Source organism: Limulus polyphemus, unplaced genomic scaffold, assembly GCF_000517525.1.
Source record: "Limulus polyphemus unplaced genomic scaffold, Limulus_polyphemus-2.1.2 Scaffold3605, whole genome shotgun sequence".
NCBI lineage: Eukaryota > Metazoa > Arthropoda > Merostomata > Xiphosura > Limulidae > Limulus > Limulus polyphemus.
The window spans coordinates 49,515-72,234 of record NW_013669215.1 but is presented as its reverse complement, the minus strand read 5'-3'; the positions used below and the strand labels follow the sequence as shown (position 1 = coordinate 72,234).

Genomic DNA, 22,720 nt, shown 5'->3' with positions numbered 1-22,720 from the left:
ACTTCATTATTTACATCTACTTCTGTCTATGACATGTGAATAACCAGTCAAAAGCTTAGAATGTCCCCCTAATAGCTTTCTTAGTACCGTTGAAGTATTAGGGTATCAAACTTGTTCTTTTCATACTAGATTCGAAAATGGTAAGGTAAGCCTTTAGTGAGCTTGAAATTTCGTGTTTTTTTTTATCCAAATACAGCTTAATTACTAAGCTTGATAAATTATAGTGGAATTCTATGGTATTGATATAGTAATTTATGATTTTTGGTTATTTCATTTTACATCCTCCACGTGTGAAATTTGATAAGGCTTAGAAACCAATGGCAAACAGCAAACAAGTACAAAGTTCATAACTAGAAGAGATAATTGTTTGCTATACTTTATTTACTGTTCTATGTTTTAAGAAAAATAAGTTTAAGAACTTGTTTGTGAATAGTAATAATGTATATACATATATAATGTATTATAACTGAAATGTGACAGTCCATTAAAACACAGTCAAGACAGGTCACTTTGTAAAAGCCAGTTTTATATTCTTCGATAAGTTAACATGAGTGCACATACGCCACGTCACTGCAACTTCTGTAAGGTTAGCCAGACATGGCTGAAAGGTCAGTGTATATATATAAATGTGTAATGTTATGAGATTTAAGCTAAACATTTATATTTTTGTGTTATAATTTATAATCATTCCAGAATGAAAAAAGCATAATTAATATTTATTTCCTAATTTTTTGTGGTGGTTATAAGATTGGTCAAATCTACTGAATTTCTACAGAGATTTGTTAGTGAAAATAACAGATAAAAATATAAAGTTTTTCTTAAAACCATTTGATGATTATCTGGATATTATAAAGATTTTGTGTGTGAAATTTGAAATTTTTCTGATGCATAAAAGTGTTTTTAATCTTCAAACATGCAAATTAATTTTGATTTTTTATAGTCAACATGCAAAAAGAAAAAAGGCATGAGAAAAACTATTTAAAAAATCTGATATTTCGCATATGAAAGCATTTTTACGGATAATCTGCAAAGGTTCGGGAAGATATGCTTACTAATTGTAGCATGAAAACTATAACAAACATGAAATAGTTACGAGGTTAGTCCAAGGGACCAACAGGTGCTGAAAGAGTTAAAGTATATTCATTGTCACATTAAACCTTTTCATTGTGATTTTATATTCATAGTACCCTGGAGCTTAATTTCTTTGTTTTAAAAAACATATATTTAAAAAGTTTTTCTTAAGGCAGGTGCTTAATACATGTAAGTTCGAATTCTTTTTAAGCACATAGCTGAGATTGTTTACAACATCAAGTAAAGCATTATTTAAAGACAATTTTGTCATGTTTCATGTAAGACAAATATAGGCACTTGATATCTGATATGCAGTGTAAACTATAAACCACATGGAATTTTGACATTAGTACAAAACTTTTATAGCATTTAGCCATAAATAATATCTTTGCCTTTCTTCATTTGGTTTACCACCTATTGCATTAATAACCTGTATTTACAACATGAAAGGTATAATTAGAATCTTAAAAATATTTTCTTATGTAATTTAAACACCATCTTTATACTTACATTACTAAATGTCACATGTAAAAGCATATTTTGCCAGTAATACTTGTCATGATATAAAAGACTGTCATTGAGCTGTTGTGTTTTACGATCATTGTAATATTATTTTGTTTTTGTTTAGTTTATGATGTTGTATTTTGCTTTTGTGACTCGTTGTTGAGAGTGTAGAGTGGTGCGAGGGAACTGTAGTGAAGGGGTGGTGGTGAACTGATTTTTTGTATACACATTTTTAGAGGATGTCATATATGTCTTTGTTTGTGTATTTTGATATTTACATGTTTATACATTTGTTTTATGAAAGAGTTATCAAACCTGCTTATCTGTTTTTCAGGGAATATCATGGTTACATGTCCCAGCTGATGAACCATTTAAGGCTATCAGTGTTGGAGGCTACTTTAGAGTGTGGGGAATAACTAAAAACGGTTCAGCTATGTTGAGAAATGGTGTTACTGAGCTCTGTCCAATAGGTAAAGCTTAAATAAGGTAGATTTGATGTGCCTTTTTTACTTCAAAGTATTAGGTACTGACTGTTCTAATTAACCCTATCATGACCAGTGAGCAACTTTTAGGTGTCAAGTGTATACTTGCATATCAGATTTCAAAATGTAAATAAAACAATAAGATTCCCACTATTTCATAAAATTTTTACTCTAAAATGTTTTAAAATTGGTATTTTATCATTGAGCAACTTTTTTTTTTACTGTAATTCATAAAATAAAATGGAAAAAAATGTTCCATTTTTCATTTCTGAACAATTAATAATGAAGTTTAGCTTTGAAAATAGCTAGAGTCAACAACAAAAAAAAATGTTTTGATAGAAGAGATTCTAATCTGTTTCTGGCAATACAGAATAAATAAAGTGGTTATAGCAGTAACTGGTCAAAATACTGACTACCTGTAGTTCTTGTGTGGGCAAACAATTTTAATGCAAAGTTTACAAGTTATGAAGAAACTGCAGAGTTGGGAATTTTGTATAAATTTCTGACGTTTTTTGTGTTCCTGAAAATGTCTTTGCATTAAATTATGTCTGTTTGAAAGCTACAGGACTTAATTTTTTCTTATTTATATGTAACAAGTCATCAGGTAAGTTTAGTTGAGTTAGCAAATACGATAATCAATGACAAGCTAATCAGATGAATCTTACACTTTCTGTTTTTATTGATTATTACTGCTACATTTATCACATTCAAGAATTTACAGGAACAAAAAATACTTTTTACTTACTGAAAACTAATTATTAGATATCATTTGATCTCAACCATAAATATTATTAACAAAAACATCATTAGCTAGCCTGACAAAGGTAATAACGATCCACTTTGAAAGGTTAGGCACTTGGTCACAGATAAATATTTGTCAGTTTCTGTGGTGTTTTTTATGGTTTATAGTCAGAAAAGTATCAAAGAAATATGTTAACTAATAAGAATATTAAAGAAGTTGAAACTGACTGCATTCATAAAATGTAACTTCCTGATCAGTAAAAAAAAAAAACTTAATTCTAAGGTGAAAGGAACTATTTCTAAGGTTTTTTTAAAACAGTGGCTCACAATAAAATTTTTAATATTTCAGAATGAAAAAGAATGATAGAATTACTAAAACAAATTATGTGATTTTTTTTAAAAGAAGAAACTAAATACTAATTTAAGAATTTGTGCTAAGTTTCTTGTAATTTATGTACCTAGCTACATTTGTTTTATTATTAAGTATCACTGTGAAAATATCTACTAGGTTTTGATCAGCTTGGTTGTGTGTGTAACAGTTATTATAGGAAAAATTAATACATTCCAGTAAGTTTGAAATCAGTGTATTGTGTTTTTAGAGTTTATTACATTCATTATGCCTGTGGAATGGTTACAAAATCTGGCCCTCTTGGCAGACTTAAAAATGAATTTAAAAAAATTCAAGTTTAGCAGCCTTCTTTAAAACTTACTTTTAGACTTCTTCATACCTAAATGACTTTCCAGTTGTTTTTTATCCTCACTTGGCATGGTGACTACACCATAAAGATAAGAACACCTCCAGGCCTTATAGCTCCAAAAACTGTAGGGGGAGTTCACAGATAAACAAATTCACAAGCACACAGTGTCAATTAATATAAGAATAGTTACATTTCAGGGTTAGAGTACAATAATTTTTGGTAAACTCACGAAGTTAATCCTAGTTGTAAGCTACATTTATAAGCTTTCAGCAGTCACTGGTCTATTTGCATCTTCTTAGCACATACAGCTTCACTACACAATAACCCAAGTTAGGGAATGCTGGTTATTGACAGATCACTTGAGTATTAGTACCAGTGTTTTTCTGTTCTCTTTATTACATCTTCGTTGGTAGTGCTGCTTAGTTTGGTTGGCTCAAGAATACTGAATTTATGGGCCAATGAATTTGACCTTTGTTCTTAAGATAACTTATTAAAAGGTACTTTACTAAACCTAAATGCTTTCCTTCAAATTTAGCTTAATGTCTCATTTCTTGAGGAAGTGACAGCATATTTTCTTGTGTAACTGTATTGTACATGTATTGGGTGCATCATGCCCCAAGGATGCAATATTGAACATTGAATTTAAAAAAAATTATAGGAAATAATTTTAAAAAACATTTCTGAGTTAAAATGTATTTAATAAAGTTTAGTTGTTCATTCAATTTCATATATGATTTTTTTTTTTCAATTGCAAATTTTGATTTTAAGTTGATTTCAGCTGGCTCTAAACAAACACACGAATGTTCAGAATTTTCTCAGCATAATATTGCAACAATAGCCTTCTGGGAGGAAAAATGGAATATTTTTTATCAAAGTATTGCTATTTTGAACCTTGTAACTTCAGTACAAGTTTAAGTTTACTGATTTTAACCAATCACTGTTTCCTAACCTTGATTGTCATGATGTGATGTAATTTCCTATATATCAGTTTTGAGAAGACATAGGCTGGAGATCTAAACACATAATGAAAACTTTTTTTCTGTTTCTTTTAGCTGTAAAAGCCAATATTACTTCACCAAGAATAAACAGGAAGAAAATTAAAGACATACAGCCGTATTCTTCTGTATTGAAGAAACTGTAAACAACTTAAAATCAGAACAGTAGTTAGAAGCCACAACACAATATATTACTATTAGTACATAGTAAACCATTTATGGCCCTAATGGTGAGAAAAAACACCAAAGTGAATTTGGGTTCCAATACATTTGAGAAACAAAATGCCCAACAAAAGTTAAAATTCAGGAACATGAAAGACATAGATGATTATGATTTATCTGCAATAGCCCATCATTATAGAGAGTACTACATTAGATAAGAATAATAATGAAATAATAGGATATGAATCACACATGAGAAAAAAGATAAAAGAAGCCTTCTACATCCACCCAACTGATAACACAGTCAATCTAACATAGAAGTCGGCAAAACCTGGATACATAGATATTCTACACTTCCAAACCAGAATTTGTATCCAGAAGTATAAACAATACAAATAGTCTACAGTTCAAACCAGAACTTGTATACAGAATTGTTAACAATACAGATTGTCTACAGATCAAAACAAAAATTTATATCTAGAATTTCAAACAACACAGATGGTCTACAGTAGTGTTGTAGGCCTCGAGACCACCCTTTGGAAGGTCTTGGTCTCAACTCTCCAGGTCTTGGTCTTGATGTTTTACATGTTTCAAAAAATGAGACCAGCTAAATTTAAAAGTTTTAACAGTATTAAACCAGTCACCTACCCAGGATTATTAAGCATTAAATATCAATTACGCAGTAGTTCATACAAGGCACAGGGTAGCGTCAAAGATGTTTTACTAGTAAAACCCCCGTGGTACTACACCTTTGTAATGATGTTTATAGTGCCTCTCTTATTTTTGTTTATGTCACCAACTGCCATATTGTCTATACATCAGTCCATGGTTATAACACATGCTATTCAAAACTGACTGATACTATACATTGCAGTATATGTTTGATGCATGTTATTTTTCTTCTTCTTGCTCTATTTTTCATTTGTGTATTTAAAGATCTCTGTCTCGACCCCTAAGCTCTCGGTGTTGGACATTAAGGTCTTGACTACAATAAGAGCATGCATCCAGAATTATGAACAGCACATATAGTCTACAGTTCAAAAAACCAAAGCTTGTATCCAGAATTACAAACAATACAGATGGGCTACAGTTCAAAATCAAAACGTTTAGCCAGAATTACAAACAATACAGATAGTCTACAGTTCAAGACCAAAAATTGTATCCAAAAATACAAACAACACAAATAGTATACAGATAAAAATTGAAATTTGTAATATTATGTACATGTCAAAGCAAGACCAAAACCTATTACAGTGAATAATACATATATAAACACATACATGTATTTAAAATAATGATTTGATAATTTGGGAAGTGTAAAATACTTATCACCATTACAGTATACATAAAAATTATTTTTGCAATTCTATCTTAATTTCTGCAAATTATGACCAAAATTTTAAATGACTCATAGAGGTTATTTTTAGTTTCTTGCCGTGCTATTGAGGAAAATTAGTTTTTAAAACCTATCCCATTTGTTTAACCAAATATTCAGCTTCCTGTTATGATATGCTGAAACTTACATACTTAAGTTCAAAGTTGGCAATGAAACAGTGGGCCAGAAAGCTGAATAGAAAGTTCAAGGTAATACCACTATTCTCCAAGGTAATTTCTCTAAACTTTTAGACAGAGCTTAGTTCCAGTTAGTCATAACTCAAGAAAGATTACTGTATTGGTTTTTTTCAGTCATTATATCAAATGTACACATTATGTATTGAAATTAGTGACACACCAATATGATTAGGCCTACTACAGGGCTGGAACTTTAAGAAGCTGGTTGGACTATCTCTTTCAATCAAATTTAGGTTAGTTTGACATTTACAAAGTCACTGACACATGCTAATAAGATTTAAATCTATATGCAATATTTTTAAAGTTAGTAATACACAGCAGAGTATCTCTAATAGCTTAATGTTTTGTGTATTTTTAAAAATATTAATATAAACCAGAAAATTTTCTATTAATGCATGATACTTTGAAATTTGATAATAGACACAAGAAAAAAACGTGATTGTGCACTATTTTCAAAATTTTTAATTGATACTAGGAGAATATGGATTAGTTTATTGCGTATTACAGAAATCTTTATCTGTCTTTTTTTTTTTTAGTTCATAGCTCATATAAAAATATTTATTTCAGTATATGGTATTTTCAGTTAATCAAACCATAACAATTACATTTGGACCTGATAAGTTGAATTATTTTGTAATATCAATTTTATTATTTCTTTGGCTCAAACTTAAATCCAAGACCTCTTGCACACCAAGTGAGTGCTCTACCAACTGAGTTAGAGTTAATCCACTAGCACTGTTTAGTAGGGCACTTTCCATCAACTCAAACTACCACATTCTTAATGCTTATGTTACCTTGCAAAGATATATTGATCCCAAAGATGAAAAAAAATTGAATAAAGTTTTATAGAAATAACACCAGCATATGGTATTTTCATATTGAAGAAAACTTATCAGTCAGTTGAAAATAAATGAAAATTTGCAGGAACTTGCAAAAGTCAGTTATTCAGTACTTGTACAGAAAATGTGTATAACTTTTATTTGGTATAATGTTTTATGTTGTTGCTATTTGGCTTCTTGAAAGTTCATGTCAGATTCATAAAAGTTTGTTGGTGAAAAAATAAATCTTTTACATATGTTTGTGATGTTACCATTTACTTTAATCCAAGCAAAATTATTGTTTTGTCCTACACAGTAATTTTTATACCAGTTTTAATCAAAGTCAATTAAAAAGTAACATTTTAAATGATTTAAACAATCATTTTGATATCTGAGTTATATTTCTAGAATGTGATTATGTACTAAAAGTCTTAAAAGGTTAATTTTTTCAACTGTGAAATAATGAACCAAAATATTGGTTTAAATGAAAAAATAAACACACAATTCCAAAACATAGTTTGTTTGGTCCAAATTGCTTTAAAAAATTGAGTTATTCAATAAAATTACATTGTTCACAGTTTGAACTTCTTGTAGTAAAGCCATAATAGCAAAATATTAATATATATATAATTTTTTTAGAGAATTTAAGATGGTCAGTTTTAAAGTTTAGTCAATCTATTATTTGTAGGTCAAGTGTGGTTTCATGTGGAGCCTCCTCAGACATCTGTTCCTCTGAAACAGATTTCAGCTGGGAAGACTCAGTATTTGCAGTTGACGAAGAGAAAAATCTTTGGTTCAGAAAAGAGATTATCCCTTTGTTTCCTGAGGGTACTTGCTGGAAAAAAGTATCATCCAAAATACGAATGGTCTCTGTTGGGCCACAAGACCAGGTAAGAAAGGAAAGATTGCAGTTAACTGGAATATGTTCTGTGTACAAGAAATGACAAAGAAATTGTTTTAGAAGTAGATGACAATGATAAGGATTACTTGTTGAAATCGGGCAGACGTGATTAGTTGGATTGTGTATAATATGTTTTATTTGTAAGTTGTATTAATTATAAATAAATAATAATTGGACTGCACATGCGATAGGATTAGTTAGTACTAAATTAACAATAGAACAATATGTTAGGTAGGATCAGGTAGGGGAGAGAAGTAGGTATCAACAACAGGATTATGTATATAACTGGATAAGGTATGGACAGAATTATTGTGTTATCGAGTGGATAGAAGCATTTTGTAATATATGTAAGAAGAGAGAGAACAATCTAGAAGAAAAGGAAATTAAAGTATTGTTATTTCTATATCAAAATGCTATATAAATTTCTGTTCATCTTTCTACCTTTTATTTTTGGAACAGCCTTATAGTCTATTTATTCAGTACTGTATTGTATCTCCTCTTGTATTTATTAGACTAAATTTTGCTTTTATATCTTTACATATTTTTTGTACATCTGATACTGCAAAACGGTTTTTAATGATAGTATACATTTTATAGTATTCATAACTTTAATTTATAATGAATTTTTAATTCAGAAACTTTAGTAAAAATCTTGGTATAACTTGTTTGTTGATATCAGAAAAGAAACCCAATAACCTGAACACTCTTGGAGTGGAGTTTCCTTCAGTGAGAGTAAATAGGTTTCATTTCTGATGCTAACTTTTTTCAGTTCATCCTGCATGCTTTTGACTATCATGTCTTATCTTTTTGTGTCATAGTAGTAAGTGTGTCTTATGCACGAAACATCAGTAATTTACTATCAGTAAATAATATACATTCTCTTATAGTTTTTGGCTGTTTTCAGGTTTGGGTTATAGCTGATGAGGTGCAAACCCCCTTGGGTCTAATGAATGGGGTTGTTCTTCAACGTGATGGTATTAGTGAGAGTAACAAGATGGGAACTGGATGGTCAATCAAAATTGGTGTAAGTTTAAATTTAATGCAGATTTACTGGAATATTTTTTTGAGAAAAAAAATGTGCTATTTCATTTTTGGGGAACAAAATATGTTAATGCATAATTATTCATTAACACACAAAATAATTTTATATAGGAAACTTGTTCAATGTATGTGATTCAATATCTTTAAAAAGATATTTTTAATTAAAGTTATTGATTCAAAGCTGTTACAATTAGTGGTATACACTAATCCCACTCTGTAGGAATGATTTGTATGTGGTAATGCAGTGATGTATTGCTTCATGTATATATGAGATGCAACATCATTGTAATGTGTTCAGCTTGGGTATATTTAGTTCATGGCAAATTTCTGACTATTCATCGGTACAGTGCTGACATGGCTTGTCCCAACTCTTTTCAAGGAAGGGTATTCATGTAATGAGATTGTTAAACACAATATTCTGAAGAAGGAAGTCTTGAATTATCCCCATGGAAGTGGGAAAACTCGTATATCAGACCTTTTAGGATAGCAATGGGCTCCAAAATCACATCCAAGCTAATCCAAATTAAAACCATCATCCACAAATGAGATCTATAGAGAAAGAATGCTTTGACTTAAAAATGTCATTGTAGAGAAGCTTCCTTTCTTTTTTGGTACTCTTCCAAGATAATAAACTCACAAACTAACCTAAAGTTCCCAAATCAACTGATGTTTTTGTGAGAAAGAAACTGAAATCACAGAAATTTCTATTTAACCACACAAATGTCAAAGCCCATGATACATCTCTAATATACATTTGGGTCTTTGGTCTGCTTAAACCAATTAGAAACATAAACTATACATAATTACTAGTAAGAATTTAGTATTCGAACCTCCTCCCTTCTCAATTTGCTGAGATATCAGTAAATGTATCAAACCCACCAGAGAAGTCCCTCCAATCAAGGTAATTATGTCTACATCACTGACATCCAAGCAATTAATGGAATTTTTTAACCTATTTATAGCCTACTTTGAAAACTAGGTAAATTATGGTGGTTTTAGGACATTCTTTTCTAGCAATTGATATATTTTTTATATTCTATAATGCATATTTGAAATCTAAATTAATTTTTTGACACACAAATTTGATAAACTCAACCAAGCTTATCATGAATGTTTACTTGAGTGCAAAAACTGCCCCAGTTTTGTGTGAGTGCTAAATGAAAGACAAAGTCTGTCAAAACATCATTCTTTTCCATCTGGGCTACTTTTGTAGATTAATTCTCTAAGAATTTCTCCACAAGTTTCATGCTGTACTAGGTAGTTTCTGCCCATTTCATCTTTGTTTGGTCATTATGAAAACTGTGTTGAAATCATCTATACCAGAGTGCTAAACATAATTTTTTTTTTATGTGTATACATATTTTATTTATTGTTATGTATTTTTTGACAAAAATAACTATAATATAAAAATTGAAAACTGCATTTAAAATTTCCCATTCTCCTTGATGGGTGACTGTAACCTGATTGTGTTTGTTCTAAGCTTTACTGGAAACATCTAAATTCAGTCCTGCTGTGATTTATTTTTCATGAGCAGTAAAAGGTCGAAAAGTACAGTAATAAAATCATGAAATTAAAAGAAAGCATATGTGAAAAGGTTAAAAGCTGTTAGCCTGCAGTCATTCTAGAAAACAAAATGGTATTATTTATTTTATTTAATATTTTCCAACTTTTCATTTCCACATACATTGATGATTTCAGTTCATTTAATGTTAGTATTAGAGAAACTAAGATATGAAATATATATTTCTACAGAAAAAAACTATTAATTTAGGAGGTTGTAGAACTTATGCAAATGAAAGATGAAAATAAGTATTTTTAATTTTAATATGAAGATCATCTTTCACCTAGACTAACTCTGGAAAGCCTTTGTAAATTCACAGACAAATCTTTAGTAAAATATTTAATTTACAAAAAATCAGATTTTTTTATGTACAACAGACTTATAATGTTTACTAAAAACTTGCAAAGTTTCATGGTTACATGGTGCTTACAAGGTCAGATGAAATGACCAATCCCATATACTACTTACTATTATTTAGTATGATAACTATAAAATGAATATACAAAGATCTTGTTATGAATTGGTCTAGAGCATTTTTCATGGAAGAGATAGAATGAGTTTATGTTTGATATACATTAAAAGTGTATGAAATCTTAATTTTTTTTTTTCTGCTAGTTTTTAGGTTCTATATTTTAATGCAGAGCTTTAATGCTATTTCTTTCTAGAAACAGCTGTATACAACTGTCAATCAGTGTATTTTATTCTTTGCTTTTGTTATAATGCATATCTAGAGTGTATTATTCTCACATCCATTGTCTTGTAAGTATATTCTTGAGTAAGTTACTGATATTTTATACACCAAAATATGAACATTGTTCCACTCTGACATATGTACTTAAACCTGGGTTTTCAGACTGTATTGAATGGTTTATTTACTGTATTATGATTTAACCAACTTAGTTACAACAACTTTACTGCGTATGCTTTTATGATGATGTATAGGTTGGTAATGTTTGCAATTTTGGTAATTATATGCGTCTAGATGAAATATATAATCAGCTTAACAGTGTTTCTTTGGCTCCTTTGATTTGCAGTGCCACCTTGTAAATGTATTATAATTCTATTTCCCTTCTAAAAACCATTAACCTAATTGTTAAAACAATCTGCCATAAGTAAACATCCAGTGATAACATTGTTTGAGGAGAAACATATGTTCTTCCTCCATGTCACTATGTTATTGCTAATGAAACACAGACTAATATAACTGAAAAGGAGTTGTAAATTTGAGTATTTTGGGGGTTTTTAAAGAATAAAAATCTCCAAATTTCAAAATAGGCTATTTTTTACTTTTGTTAAATCAAGAAAAATGTACTAAAATAATCTTATTATAAACTAAGACAAAACAATAGAATTTGTATCTCTACTTTGTGAAACGTCAGTATAACAATATAGGTAAATATTAGTCGAGTGATATATGTGTCTTATACCGTCAGGTGCAATTATGCAAGTTGTTGCTAGCAGTAGATGATAAGGATTAAATGGCTTTAGTGGTAACATTGTTTTCTTTTCTTAATAATTTGTTACACTTGACATTGCCACTGGAACATCCTTGTATCAGACTTGAATTTTGATAACATATAATATAAGCTATGATTTGAATTTTTAACTGCAGTCCCAGTCATGCAAGTTGTTGCTAGCAGTAGATGATTGGGATTAAATAGCTTTAGTGATATTATTGTTTTTTTTTATCTTAACTTGTGCACTTGGTGGTACCCATGGGGTACCTTTATATTAAACTTAAATATAAATTTTGATAATATGAGCCATGAATGAATTTTTCACTGCAGTCCTTTATAAAATTAATCTCTTATTCATTTTCTTTTAGAAATTAAGTAATAAAACAATCTGTGTATTTACTTGATAGCCATTAAGTTATATCTATCTTTCTTTCTATCACAAGAAACATTTTTAATTTTACTAGATTCAGGAAAGCAAACTAAAACAGAATTGTATATGTAAGTAAATGCAAATGTGACATTGGCAGAACTTTTTTTTTCTTTAAAATATGGGAGCTGCTGTATGCTTCAATACCTCATTTGTTATCCTTCAGTTATTTAAAGTTACTCATTTTTACTTATGCTGTTATTGATCATTGTGATTATATTATTAAACTTCTCTGCCATAATCATTCATGTTATATATTTGTTACTAATTTTATGCTAGCTACTCATTTTCATGTTTATTCTTGTGCGAATTTGCTTATTCCAACTACAAGGTTACAATTACACTGGTGATAATAAAATGATGCATCTTTAGCACATTGCTCTAGACCTTTGTCTCAATATTTAGTACTGATTTTTATTACTAGAATACATTGTAATCTAAATAATAGCCAATAAATATTTTTATTATTTGTACATAGCTTTTTTAACAGAATAATTAATAACAAACTATTTTTTAAACAGAATAATTAATTACAAACTATGCTCAGTTATAAAGTACATTTAAGATGCAGCTTTAAACTGCTTGATATATTTAGCTCATTTTTTATATGTGGCTTTTTGGCATAATTGCTTGTCATTGCATTAACAGAAATGGGAGTTTTTAATTTTGATCCATTGGCAATGTGTAAAAACCATTAGTGGTCAGGCTGCAGTTGACACCAGACCATCCACTATGCGACACAACCTTGTCTACCATACCCTCCTCTTACTCAGGTGATGAATTGTATCAGTAGTGATTTGCCTCTTAGCTATGCTTTGCTACCATCTGCCGATAGAGGTTAGAAGATTCTAAGATTAATGTTATGACACTGTGTTTCCTATCAAATAACCTTTGTATAATTTGTTTGACATTGATGATTATATTTGTACAAATAATTTGCATGTTAGTCTTGTTTCATTATTTATATACTTATACTAAAACTTCATTTTAGTCTTACATCACTTTGTTTAACATAATTTTCACATTAGTTCCTGTCTTTGTGTTTATACCAATAATCTTTGCATTAGTCTTTTTTCATTATTTATGTACTAACACTTTGCTGCAGAACTTCTTGCAGGTTTGAGTTGTATTGATTTCTATTGTTGTAGTTGAAGGTATGATAGAAAGTGGACTAACATTTCAGAAGTTACCTCTACAATTTTAAACTTTTTTCTAGGGTGGTTGGCACTATGTCAGTGTTCGAGGATGTTTGTAAATATCACAAATGAAGTTGCCTGTATATGCTGGTAAAGAGAGAGAATTTAAAACAAGGTGATTTTTTTAAAGAAGAGTCATTCTGCTTTGTGAAATACGCGTATTTTTTCTTGCCCGATTTTTTTTTTTTTTTTTCTAAGAAGGAAATTTGACTCACTGACCAGGAAAGTTAAGATATCAGGGATAAAAAAAAATTGTGGTGATTTTTAGTTATCTTGTAGTGTAGTGAGTAGGAGACAAAAATACAATGTTTTCAATGCTAAATTTTTACCTCTTCATTCATTGTCTTCTACACAGTAGTAATTATAGTAATAATAGGAAGTATTTTTCTTTATTATTTGTATTTTATATGTTTTCAAATTTTTTCAATATTCTAAAGTAGTTTGATTTTTATACATCAATTATATATTTCCATAAAACAGATCACATCAACTTGTTAGTAGGAACTTAGCTTTTCAGATAATGCATCAGATTCCATAATGTTGGTAGTTTACTGACTAATAAATAAACATTATTTAAACTTAGTAATGCCAGTTTTACTTGTACAGATAGTATTGGCTAATAAGCAAGTTAATATAAACATAGTAATACCTCTTTTAATGTGTTTGGTTATTTACTGATTTGATAACAAAAATATTCTTTGAACTTTGTAACACAATGTCATCACTGGTAGATTATTGGTTGATTAAAATATGATTTAAAGTCTCGTTATTTTAGGATTGGTAGTACTGATCCTGTATTTTTTTCAAGTAAGATAGTTTATTAGAACTTAGTAACTCAGAGTTGGTAGTGGTTTTAGTGTATTGGATACTGAAAACTGCTAATATGTTATTGGTAAGTAAAGTTATGTGCTTTTATTTAGCAAAGTAACAGTAGATTTTTTTGAATCCTGAAAAATGTGATTGATAAAGCTAAAATTATCTTTCCAATTGTTAAAAATATCATTTATATATTTTTGTAATAACAAATTTATACAGCCTAGAGAACTAATTAAAGAATATGTTTAGGAAAATATATTCAAAATGTGAATAAGGAAAAACTTTCTGATAAGTTGCCTATAACGTCAGTTACTTGAATTAATTTTGTTTCATTTATGCACACCTTAGAAATGAAAAATATCTAAAAGTAAAATTGTAAAAAAAAAAAAGTGTTCTTTTTGAGAATATAAAACTGAAGCAAGGAAATGTGATTTAAATTGAGTTACTTTATTTTTTGTAAGGAAATTTTAATATATTTTGTGATATTTTAAGTTTGGTTGGCCAATTGTTCTATTAGTTTCATTTTAATTATATTTTTATTCTGAAAGCTTTATTAAATAATTCTTAAGTATATTAATCTTTTTTTTACCATACATGATTTTACCATGTATTTTCTTAATTTTGGTATTTATAGTCACTACTGAAAATACAATAAACTTTGTAGCCAAAAATGACATTAAGTGTGAAACGTGACAAAAAATGTATTGTATTAAGTGTTGCCATAAATCTATTGTTATTATGTATACTCTGTTGTTTCTGTCAAACTATTATCAGTTTGTCATTTACTAATGTTGGAGGAGGAGAGGAGAAAAGAATACTGTGAAAATTATTTCAGAAAATTCTCTAAGAATTTGAAAACTTAGGAGATATATAAATAATGAATATTCTTTGTAACATTGTGTTTGTCTGAAATACCTCTACTTTTATGCATTTGGATAGAAAAATTAAAGTTACTGAAATAGATAGGTTTTTTTTGTTTAGTAGTTGTGGTATCATATTTCTAAATATACCTGAAGTATGAGGTGCTTAGGTTTGTGTTTCAGAATCAGGATGTTAATGATAAGGAGACTACACATGTTGTACAAAACTTGGGTAATCATTTTTATGTGTAAATAAGAAGCTGTATTTTATATTTACAAAATTTGTGAAATCTGCAATTTCTCTCAGCAAAAATTTGTCACATTATGTGTTTCCAAGCTACGTTTTTGTGTCCCAAAAATAAATTAGAACAAGTACTTGTTCTCAGTTTTTATTGTTTCTAGAAATGAAATTTAAATTAATTAATTTTTCTCATTGTAGTTCCTATAAAAAGTTCCAAATCATTGTTTTACTATTTATTTCTTTAAGAATCTAAATTCAATTTTTTTCTTTAAATTAATCCATAAATATTGCTTTTGTGATTTTATTATTTCATGAAATATAGTCAGACATTTCAATTTTTTCTCACTGTATCTGGAAGTAGTGAAGAATAACAGGTTTCTTCATGTGTTTTATCCTATTAAACGAGTCCTAAATGGATATATTTTTTCTCTTTTTTTTTGTTTTCTCATTATTTGTGTCTGTTGCTTCTGTAAATAAAGATAATTGTTAAAAACACACACACATATATAATTATGAATTATCTTCTGTGTGTGTATAAGTGAATCTTTTTTTCAGACTGGATTTTGTCAATGATGTATTTTTTTGCTTTATCGCCAATATCCTGAAATGTCTAGGTATAGAAATTAATATTCATTATCATGTTATATTGAAAACTGCCTTTATTTGTTGACTGTTTATCACCTGACTAAGGTTTAAAGAAGCTTGAAGGTTTTTTTTATGCTAACTTGAAAACCAATGATCACGTTACTTGCTGATATCATATGAGGACAGTTTATCCAAAGACTGATTTTTTTTTACTGTTAGCATTAATTTGTTGACATCATTGGCATGACAGATGTGGCTGAGATGATCAGTATTTATTTCTAATTTGCTTTAATTTAAAAACTAAAAATAGGATGAAAATATAAACAAAATCTATTATAATCGAATACATTTAATATGCTAAAAATATTTTTTAATAACCCAGTTGAAATTTTTAAACTCTTAAGTATGATATGTTAGATATACTTTTTAATTTCTTTTATTTACACAGCTGTGTACCAAATGCAGTGTACGTTTTGTCATATAATTTTTTCAGTAATTATTTGGAGTATGCTTTATATTCAGTTACAATCACCTTAATCTTTCTAATAAACCATGAAAAAACGACGTAGACTCCATCAGTTGTATGAAGGATAGACTTAAATAAAACATGAGATAAAAAAAAGTATGTGTAATCTGCCTTGCTTATTGCATTTGTTAGGTTCCACATCAAACTTTAAACAGACGTTATTACACCTTTCCTTTAATTACAGGCCTGGCATGGCCAGGTGGTTAGGGAACTCTACTCGCAATCTGCGGGTCGAATCCCCATTACACCGAACGCTCTTTCATTCATGGGGGCGTGATAATGTGACGATCAATCCCACTATTCGTTAGTAACCCAAGAGTTGGCGGTTGATGGTGATGACTAGCTGCCTTCCCTCTAGTCTGCCAGGTTAGGGACGGCTAGAGCAGATAGCCCTCGTGTAGCTTTGCGCGAAATTCAAAACAAATCCTTTAATTACATCAGTTGTTATCACTTTCGGTAAGATTAAAGAGCTACTTACAATGTCTGTATTGGTGTTTTACATCTCATTCCACTTGTTACCTAAAATTACAAAGTTTTTCGAGCTTTCTGTCAGAACTCTATATATTTATCCACATAAGCTTCTGAATTGGACGATAAGCTCATGTAAAACGTTGAAAAAGACGATCTATTATAATAATTGTGGATTGTGGATACCCACAGTGACTCGGCAGTCAGTCTGATGGTTTGTAACACTAAAAACCGGATTTCCATACCAGTAATGGACACAACACAGATAGTCCATTGTGTAGCTTGTGCTTAACAGCAAACAAACGTTTTGTTACTTAACTTCTTTCCTGAAGTATTAGTTTTCTCTTAAGCATGTGATTGCTTTTTCTCCACCATTTCATTTTAAAGATAATTAAGTCATAGTTGATAATTTATATTTTGCATTTTTTAATCCAAAATTACATCTCAAAAATCTTCATATGAAATACACTGGTGGAGTTACTTCAGACGTGTTGCACATTTTCGACAAGATTTATTTTGTTAACGGAGTTTTAAGTTATGCATTCTGTTGCGTTCAATTCTTGTTTTAGTCCTAAGCGTATTAACTCTGGTATTTGTACTTATGTATATAATTTAGGGATTTTTTTTGCAATAGATGGCGGTGCAGAATGTCTTGATTCATTGTGCTTTCTCTAGAATCGTCTAAAAATAAGTTTGTTGATTGACGTGGAGCGCAGCAATAATAACTGTAAACAGAACAGTTTAAACTTACACTGGATTATCACTTTTTCCAGAAAATAACTAAATAAAATAAAAAAGCGTGAATTCTAGATTGACAAGTTATCATTTGATATAATTGTTTCATGCATAATATACTTACACTGACGTGGCAAAAAAGTGACTAGTGTTGGACATTCTAAATAAATAGGTTGCTTTTCAATGCATTCTTTCATACACCTTTTGAAAAATAAGCCGTCAACGTTCATGCGATCAATTATAGGTTTTCACGATCTTGCAAACCATTTTGTTATCACAGTATCAACACAAGACTTATCATCTGTCATCAAGAACTCTTTCAGGTGAATCTTTTATTACTGTTTTGTTTGTTGTTAAGCAGAAAACTACACCCTAGGCTATCTGTGCTGCGCCCACCACAGGTATCGAAATCCGATTTTCAGCGTTATAGGTCCACAGACTTGTTTTTGAGCCATTAGGTGGCTTTTGCTCCATTCATAACGTCTTCCTTTCGACGTGTAAAGATGCGGTCGTTAAACATTTTACAGCAGATATTAATAGACACAATCACGTAGTCCCCGATGTATTAATAAAAAAATGTTTTGCATCACTACCGTCAAGTTAAACAAAAATACTTCAATAACGTAACTTTGTAATTTTTTGTAGCTTTGCCTATATAGGAGCAACCAGCGAGGCCCCGAAATTAACTGGCTTCTTTTAAGTTGCAAACTAAAATTCCCACGTTGGGTGTTCAGCCCTTTCTTTGTGTTTTTCTTATAAAAAGTTGTTAAGCTGCTCATAGGTGTTTACCAACTTGAATATTTTCTATACGCAAAATGTCTAGAAACCGGATTTCGATACCCATGGTGAGCAGAGCACAGATAGCCCATTGTGTAGCTTTATGCATAATTACAAACAAACACTAAAATTTACATACTAGTCCATTTCCATTTAAACGCTCCCTGATGGTTCAGCGGTAAGTGTGAGGGCTAATGAAGCTGAAAATTGTGTTTTCGTATTCACGGTGGGCAGCGTACAGATAGCCCATTGTGCAGCTTTTTGTTTACCAACAGACAAACAATCCCACTCTGTCTTCTTTTTTTTAACTTGTTCGAGAAAAATTTCAATAATGCACACACACTCACACACTGTCTGAATTTCTGTTCACTACTTCCACTTTCAGTAAATGTTAAATATGATGTTATAGCAAGCTTCTCTGTGGTTCAAACATTGAAAAATTAAGAATGGTACATATAAAAAAAAATATTAATATGTTTACATTAAGTCTTACATCGTAAGTATGTTTTTAGTGTTATAGACTGACAGGTTGTTACTTAACCAACCGTATGAAACCTTAATCAGTGAAATGCAGCTGCTTACAATAAGATATATTTGAAATAACATGTTTTAATACAAACTTCCTATTGAAAACTCGTATTTGGTAGTTACGAGTGAAAGTTGTCTTCCTTCGCGATGTGACTCCCTAAAAAAAAATTTGATAGTTAAGATGCCCGTAGCTGAAAAGTAACAATTGGTTTGTAACGCTAAAAATATGGGTTCGATACATGTTATGGGCATAACGAAGATAAGTCATTGTGCAGCTTTGTGCTTGAATACAAACAAAAGAACAAACCCTTATAAACTATTATTAAATTTAGTTCACAATGTTAATTCGTATACAGTAGCAATTTTAGGTTTAAGACTGTAAAACGTTTACTTGACACCTAAGCATATTTATTGTTATAAGTGATAATATTAAACTCAAATTAAATGCATATTTATTAAAGATTTAAACGTCTGCGTGCAATCAATCACTCGATTCACTGCTCAGTGGCTCATTGAAGATAAATACATGCTTGTCAACCAATCAGATTTTACTGGCGTCGCCACCTGTTGTTAATCAACTTTACTGCTCGCTACTCTGTTGTTGGGTGGGGGTTGGGTTAGTTACTGGAGATTGTATGAACTTGCTTCATTTCGATAGTGCCGCTACGCCGTGTTCATCCTGATGACATGCGATTTAAGCTGAGGAAGATGCTGAATGGTGCAGCTATCGTAATAGTAATGATGTGTTACACTGTTATTATTTTATTATGGCAAGAACGACAACGAAAACCTTCAGAATCACTAAAGAATATTCTACCTTCTTTAAGCCTACCAGTAGCAGCAGAAAGTGTTAAAAGAGAACTTCCCAAAATGAAAGGAGTAAATGGATTTAGGCAAAAGCAGTCTCCTCAATCGAGTTTCGAACTATATTATTCATATAAACGATCCGACCGTGTTCTGCACGAGACGCAACAAGCAAACGAAATAAGCAATGATGATAATAAAGGTTTCCAGCAAACCAAAATTTCTTTATTGAAAAAACAAACTCATGCTAGTATGTCGATTGAGGAACCACGCATACGAGGTAGAACCTGGCCATCAGTATAGCTAATTAGGTATTATATAACCATGAAGCACTAAACATTAGTCTCAATAAAGTTATAATTACCAAGTTATAGGCAAATAATACCTACCTGTTGATTAGCTAGGACAACCCACGTCTTCAAAATGACATCCAGTCTCGAGCGGTGAAAAGTTTTGGTTGTTTTCACACTAATATACAAGTCTTCTGGTTTGATCTTTGATGTAGAATTTAATTTTTAGTTTCGATCTAAGTACATACTTTACTCTGATCGGAAGTTGTTATTTATAAACCATAAATCCTCTTTAAAATGTGCGTAAGTAAAAGGCAGCTACCGTTCTGTGGATACCTATTGAGATTATAAATATATTAACTTTAAACGATTTCATATTCTTGATAAGTGATATATAGTACTATTACTGTTTATAAGTACTTTTTCGTGAACTATAAAAAAATTGTAATATAGAAGTCAGATTGTCCAGGCTATTTCATTAGCGTTAGAAGAATACTGAAATATTCTATTCCTTGTATACATGGAGGGGAGTTTGCTACTTTAATGTTAATAGATATGAAAACATACATAGTTGATTATATACCTTTATAGCTGATTATCATATATCTATATTATATAACAGTACGGAAAACTGGGAACTTTCTTATTAAGAATTTATATCTAGAAGGCCGCACTGCTCGCTAATCTACTAGATCAACAAATCTCTCTTTTTTTTTTTGCTTTCTACGCAATAAGAACAATCGTTTCTCGTTATAACGCCAATTTTCTAGTTTCAGTCTTTAAAAATTTATCATAATTATATACTCTTATTTTTTTTCGTTGCCTTGATTTATCTTGTGTAATTGGGGAGACGTAAAACATTTCGAAAGTGTAGCAACCGCCGAGAGTGGGCTACTGGTTAACGTTCCGAGCTGTAAATGTAAGAGTTCATGGTTCACGTCTCGTTACTGTAAAATGGTTCTCTTCGCTTTGGGGCCATGTGTGCGTTATAATATTGACGGTCACATAACATTATTCTGTTGGTGTGGCCCAAACGTTGGCGGTGGTTGCTGTTGACTAGTTGCCTTCCTACTAGTCTATCAGTTCAAAATTGTGGATGACAAGCACAGGTAGCTCTTGTGTAGCTTTGTGCGATCTGAATCACACGAAATCGCTTTTTTTTTCAAAAAAAAAATGTTGACTTGAGTTTCACTTTAAGAAGCCTCCGGTGAATCAGTGGCGAGTTTACGAACTTTCAACTTTAAAATTCGGGGTTTGATTCACCACGGCGGACAGAGCGCAGATAGCCCAATGTGGCTTTGCGCTAAAATAAACATCAATACTAAAAAAGAAGAAACAACAACATATAACTAATCATCGAAAGGGGTTGCATTCAGTCTTTTTAGCGGTTGTTGATGTTCTCTTTGTTCGGTACTTTTTAAAGATTATCATAATCTACAAAAAATAAAAATAAAACAGAAAGAAAAAAACACACACGTTGAATATGACTAACTATGTAAGAAAGCTTAATTGATATTATTCTTAAAGTCAGTGACAGTTGTCCATGGTCTTTCTGACTTACTAAACAATAAAAAAACGCCAAGTTTAATCTTATTTCCAAATAAATTTTGAAATTAGTAAAAAATATTTTTTCTAGATACGGCTGGGAACAAAGGAATTTGAACAAAACGACGAAAATTGAGTTTGTTGAAGAAATTCTACCCTGTAAAACAAAAAATATGTTGTTTGCTTTGTGCTATGAAATTAATCCAACCCTTACGTTGTTGAATTTATTGCCTTTGGATATTTTACACCTTTTCGTTTGTTAATCTGACTCTAGACGTTGCACTACGCTTCTTACTTTTTTGCTTTATTTCACAACTTCTAAAGAAAGTAATAAGATCTATAAAAGTTACTGTATAGCGTCAAGTCGAGCTTTTTATAATTTTTAGAAGTCTGAAGTGAATCCATTTTTCGTAATGAATTTTCTTAGATACGTGTAATTTTCAACAAGACTTGCGTGTTATGCGACACATGGTCTAAACGGCCGGGTGGCAGATCCAAGGTTGAAGTATAGCCTTTCATAATTCTGAACCACTGACCAAAGAAAACAACCTGTTATTAAATTAATTCATAATTTGTTTTCCTATAGCAATGGTTCTTAACCCTTAGATCGTGACCCAAAATTGGGTCGCCAAGGGTTGCCAGTGACCGTCCAAACATTCCTCTGTAGTCAAAATGTTGTCATTTATCATTTATTTTTGTCACCCCTATTTATTTTACCATTATTTATTTCATCATATATTACAATTGAACTATTTGGAGTCATGGGTCGCCGAGCTAGCCCCGAAAATTGAATTTGGGTCGCAGCCAAAAAAAAAACCGTTAAAAAACACTTTCCTATAGGAATTGCCTTCTTCATAATACTTCATTTATTGATGTTAGCATACTTGCTTTTTCAATTAAATCTTTTTTTTTTTCGGTG

General features: G+C 30.5%; 1 pseudogene; it reads left to right on the top strand.

The window, feature by feature from the left end:
- Positions 1 to 15,976, top strand: part of LOC106469671 — a 58,453-nt pseudogene extending 42,477 nt beyond the window's left edge.
- The last annotated feature ends 6,744 nt before the right edge of the window (positions 15,977 to 22,720 follow it).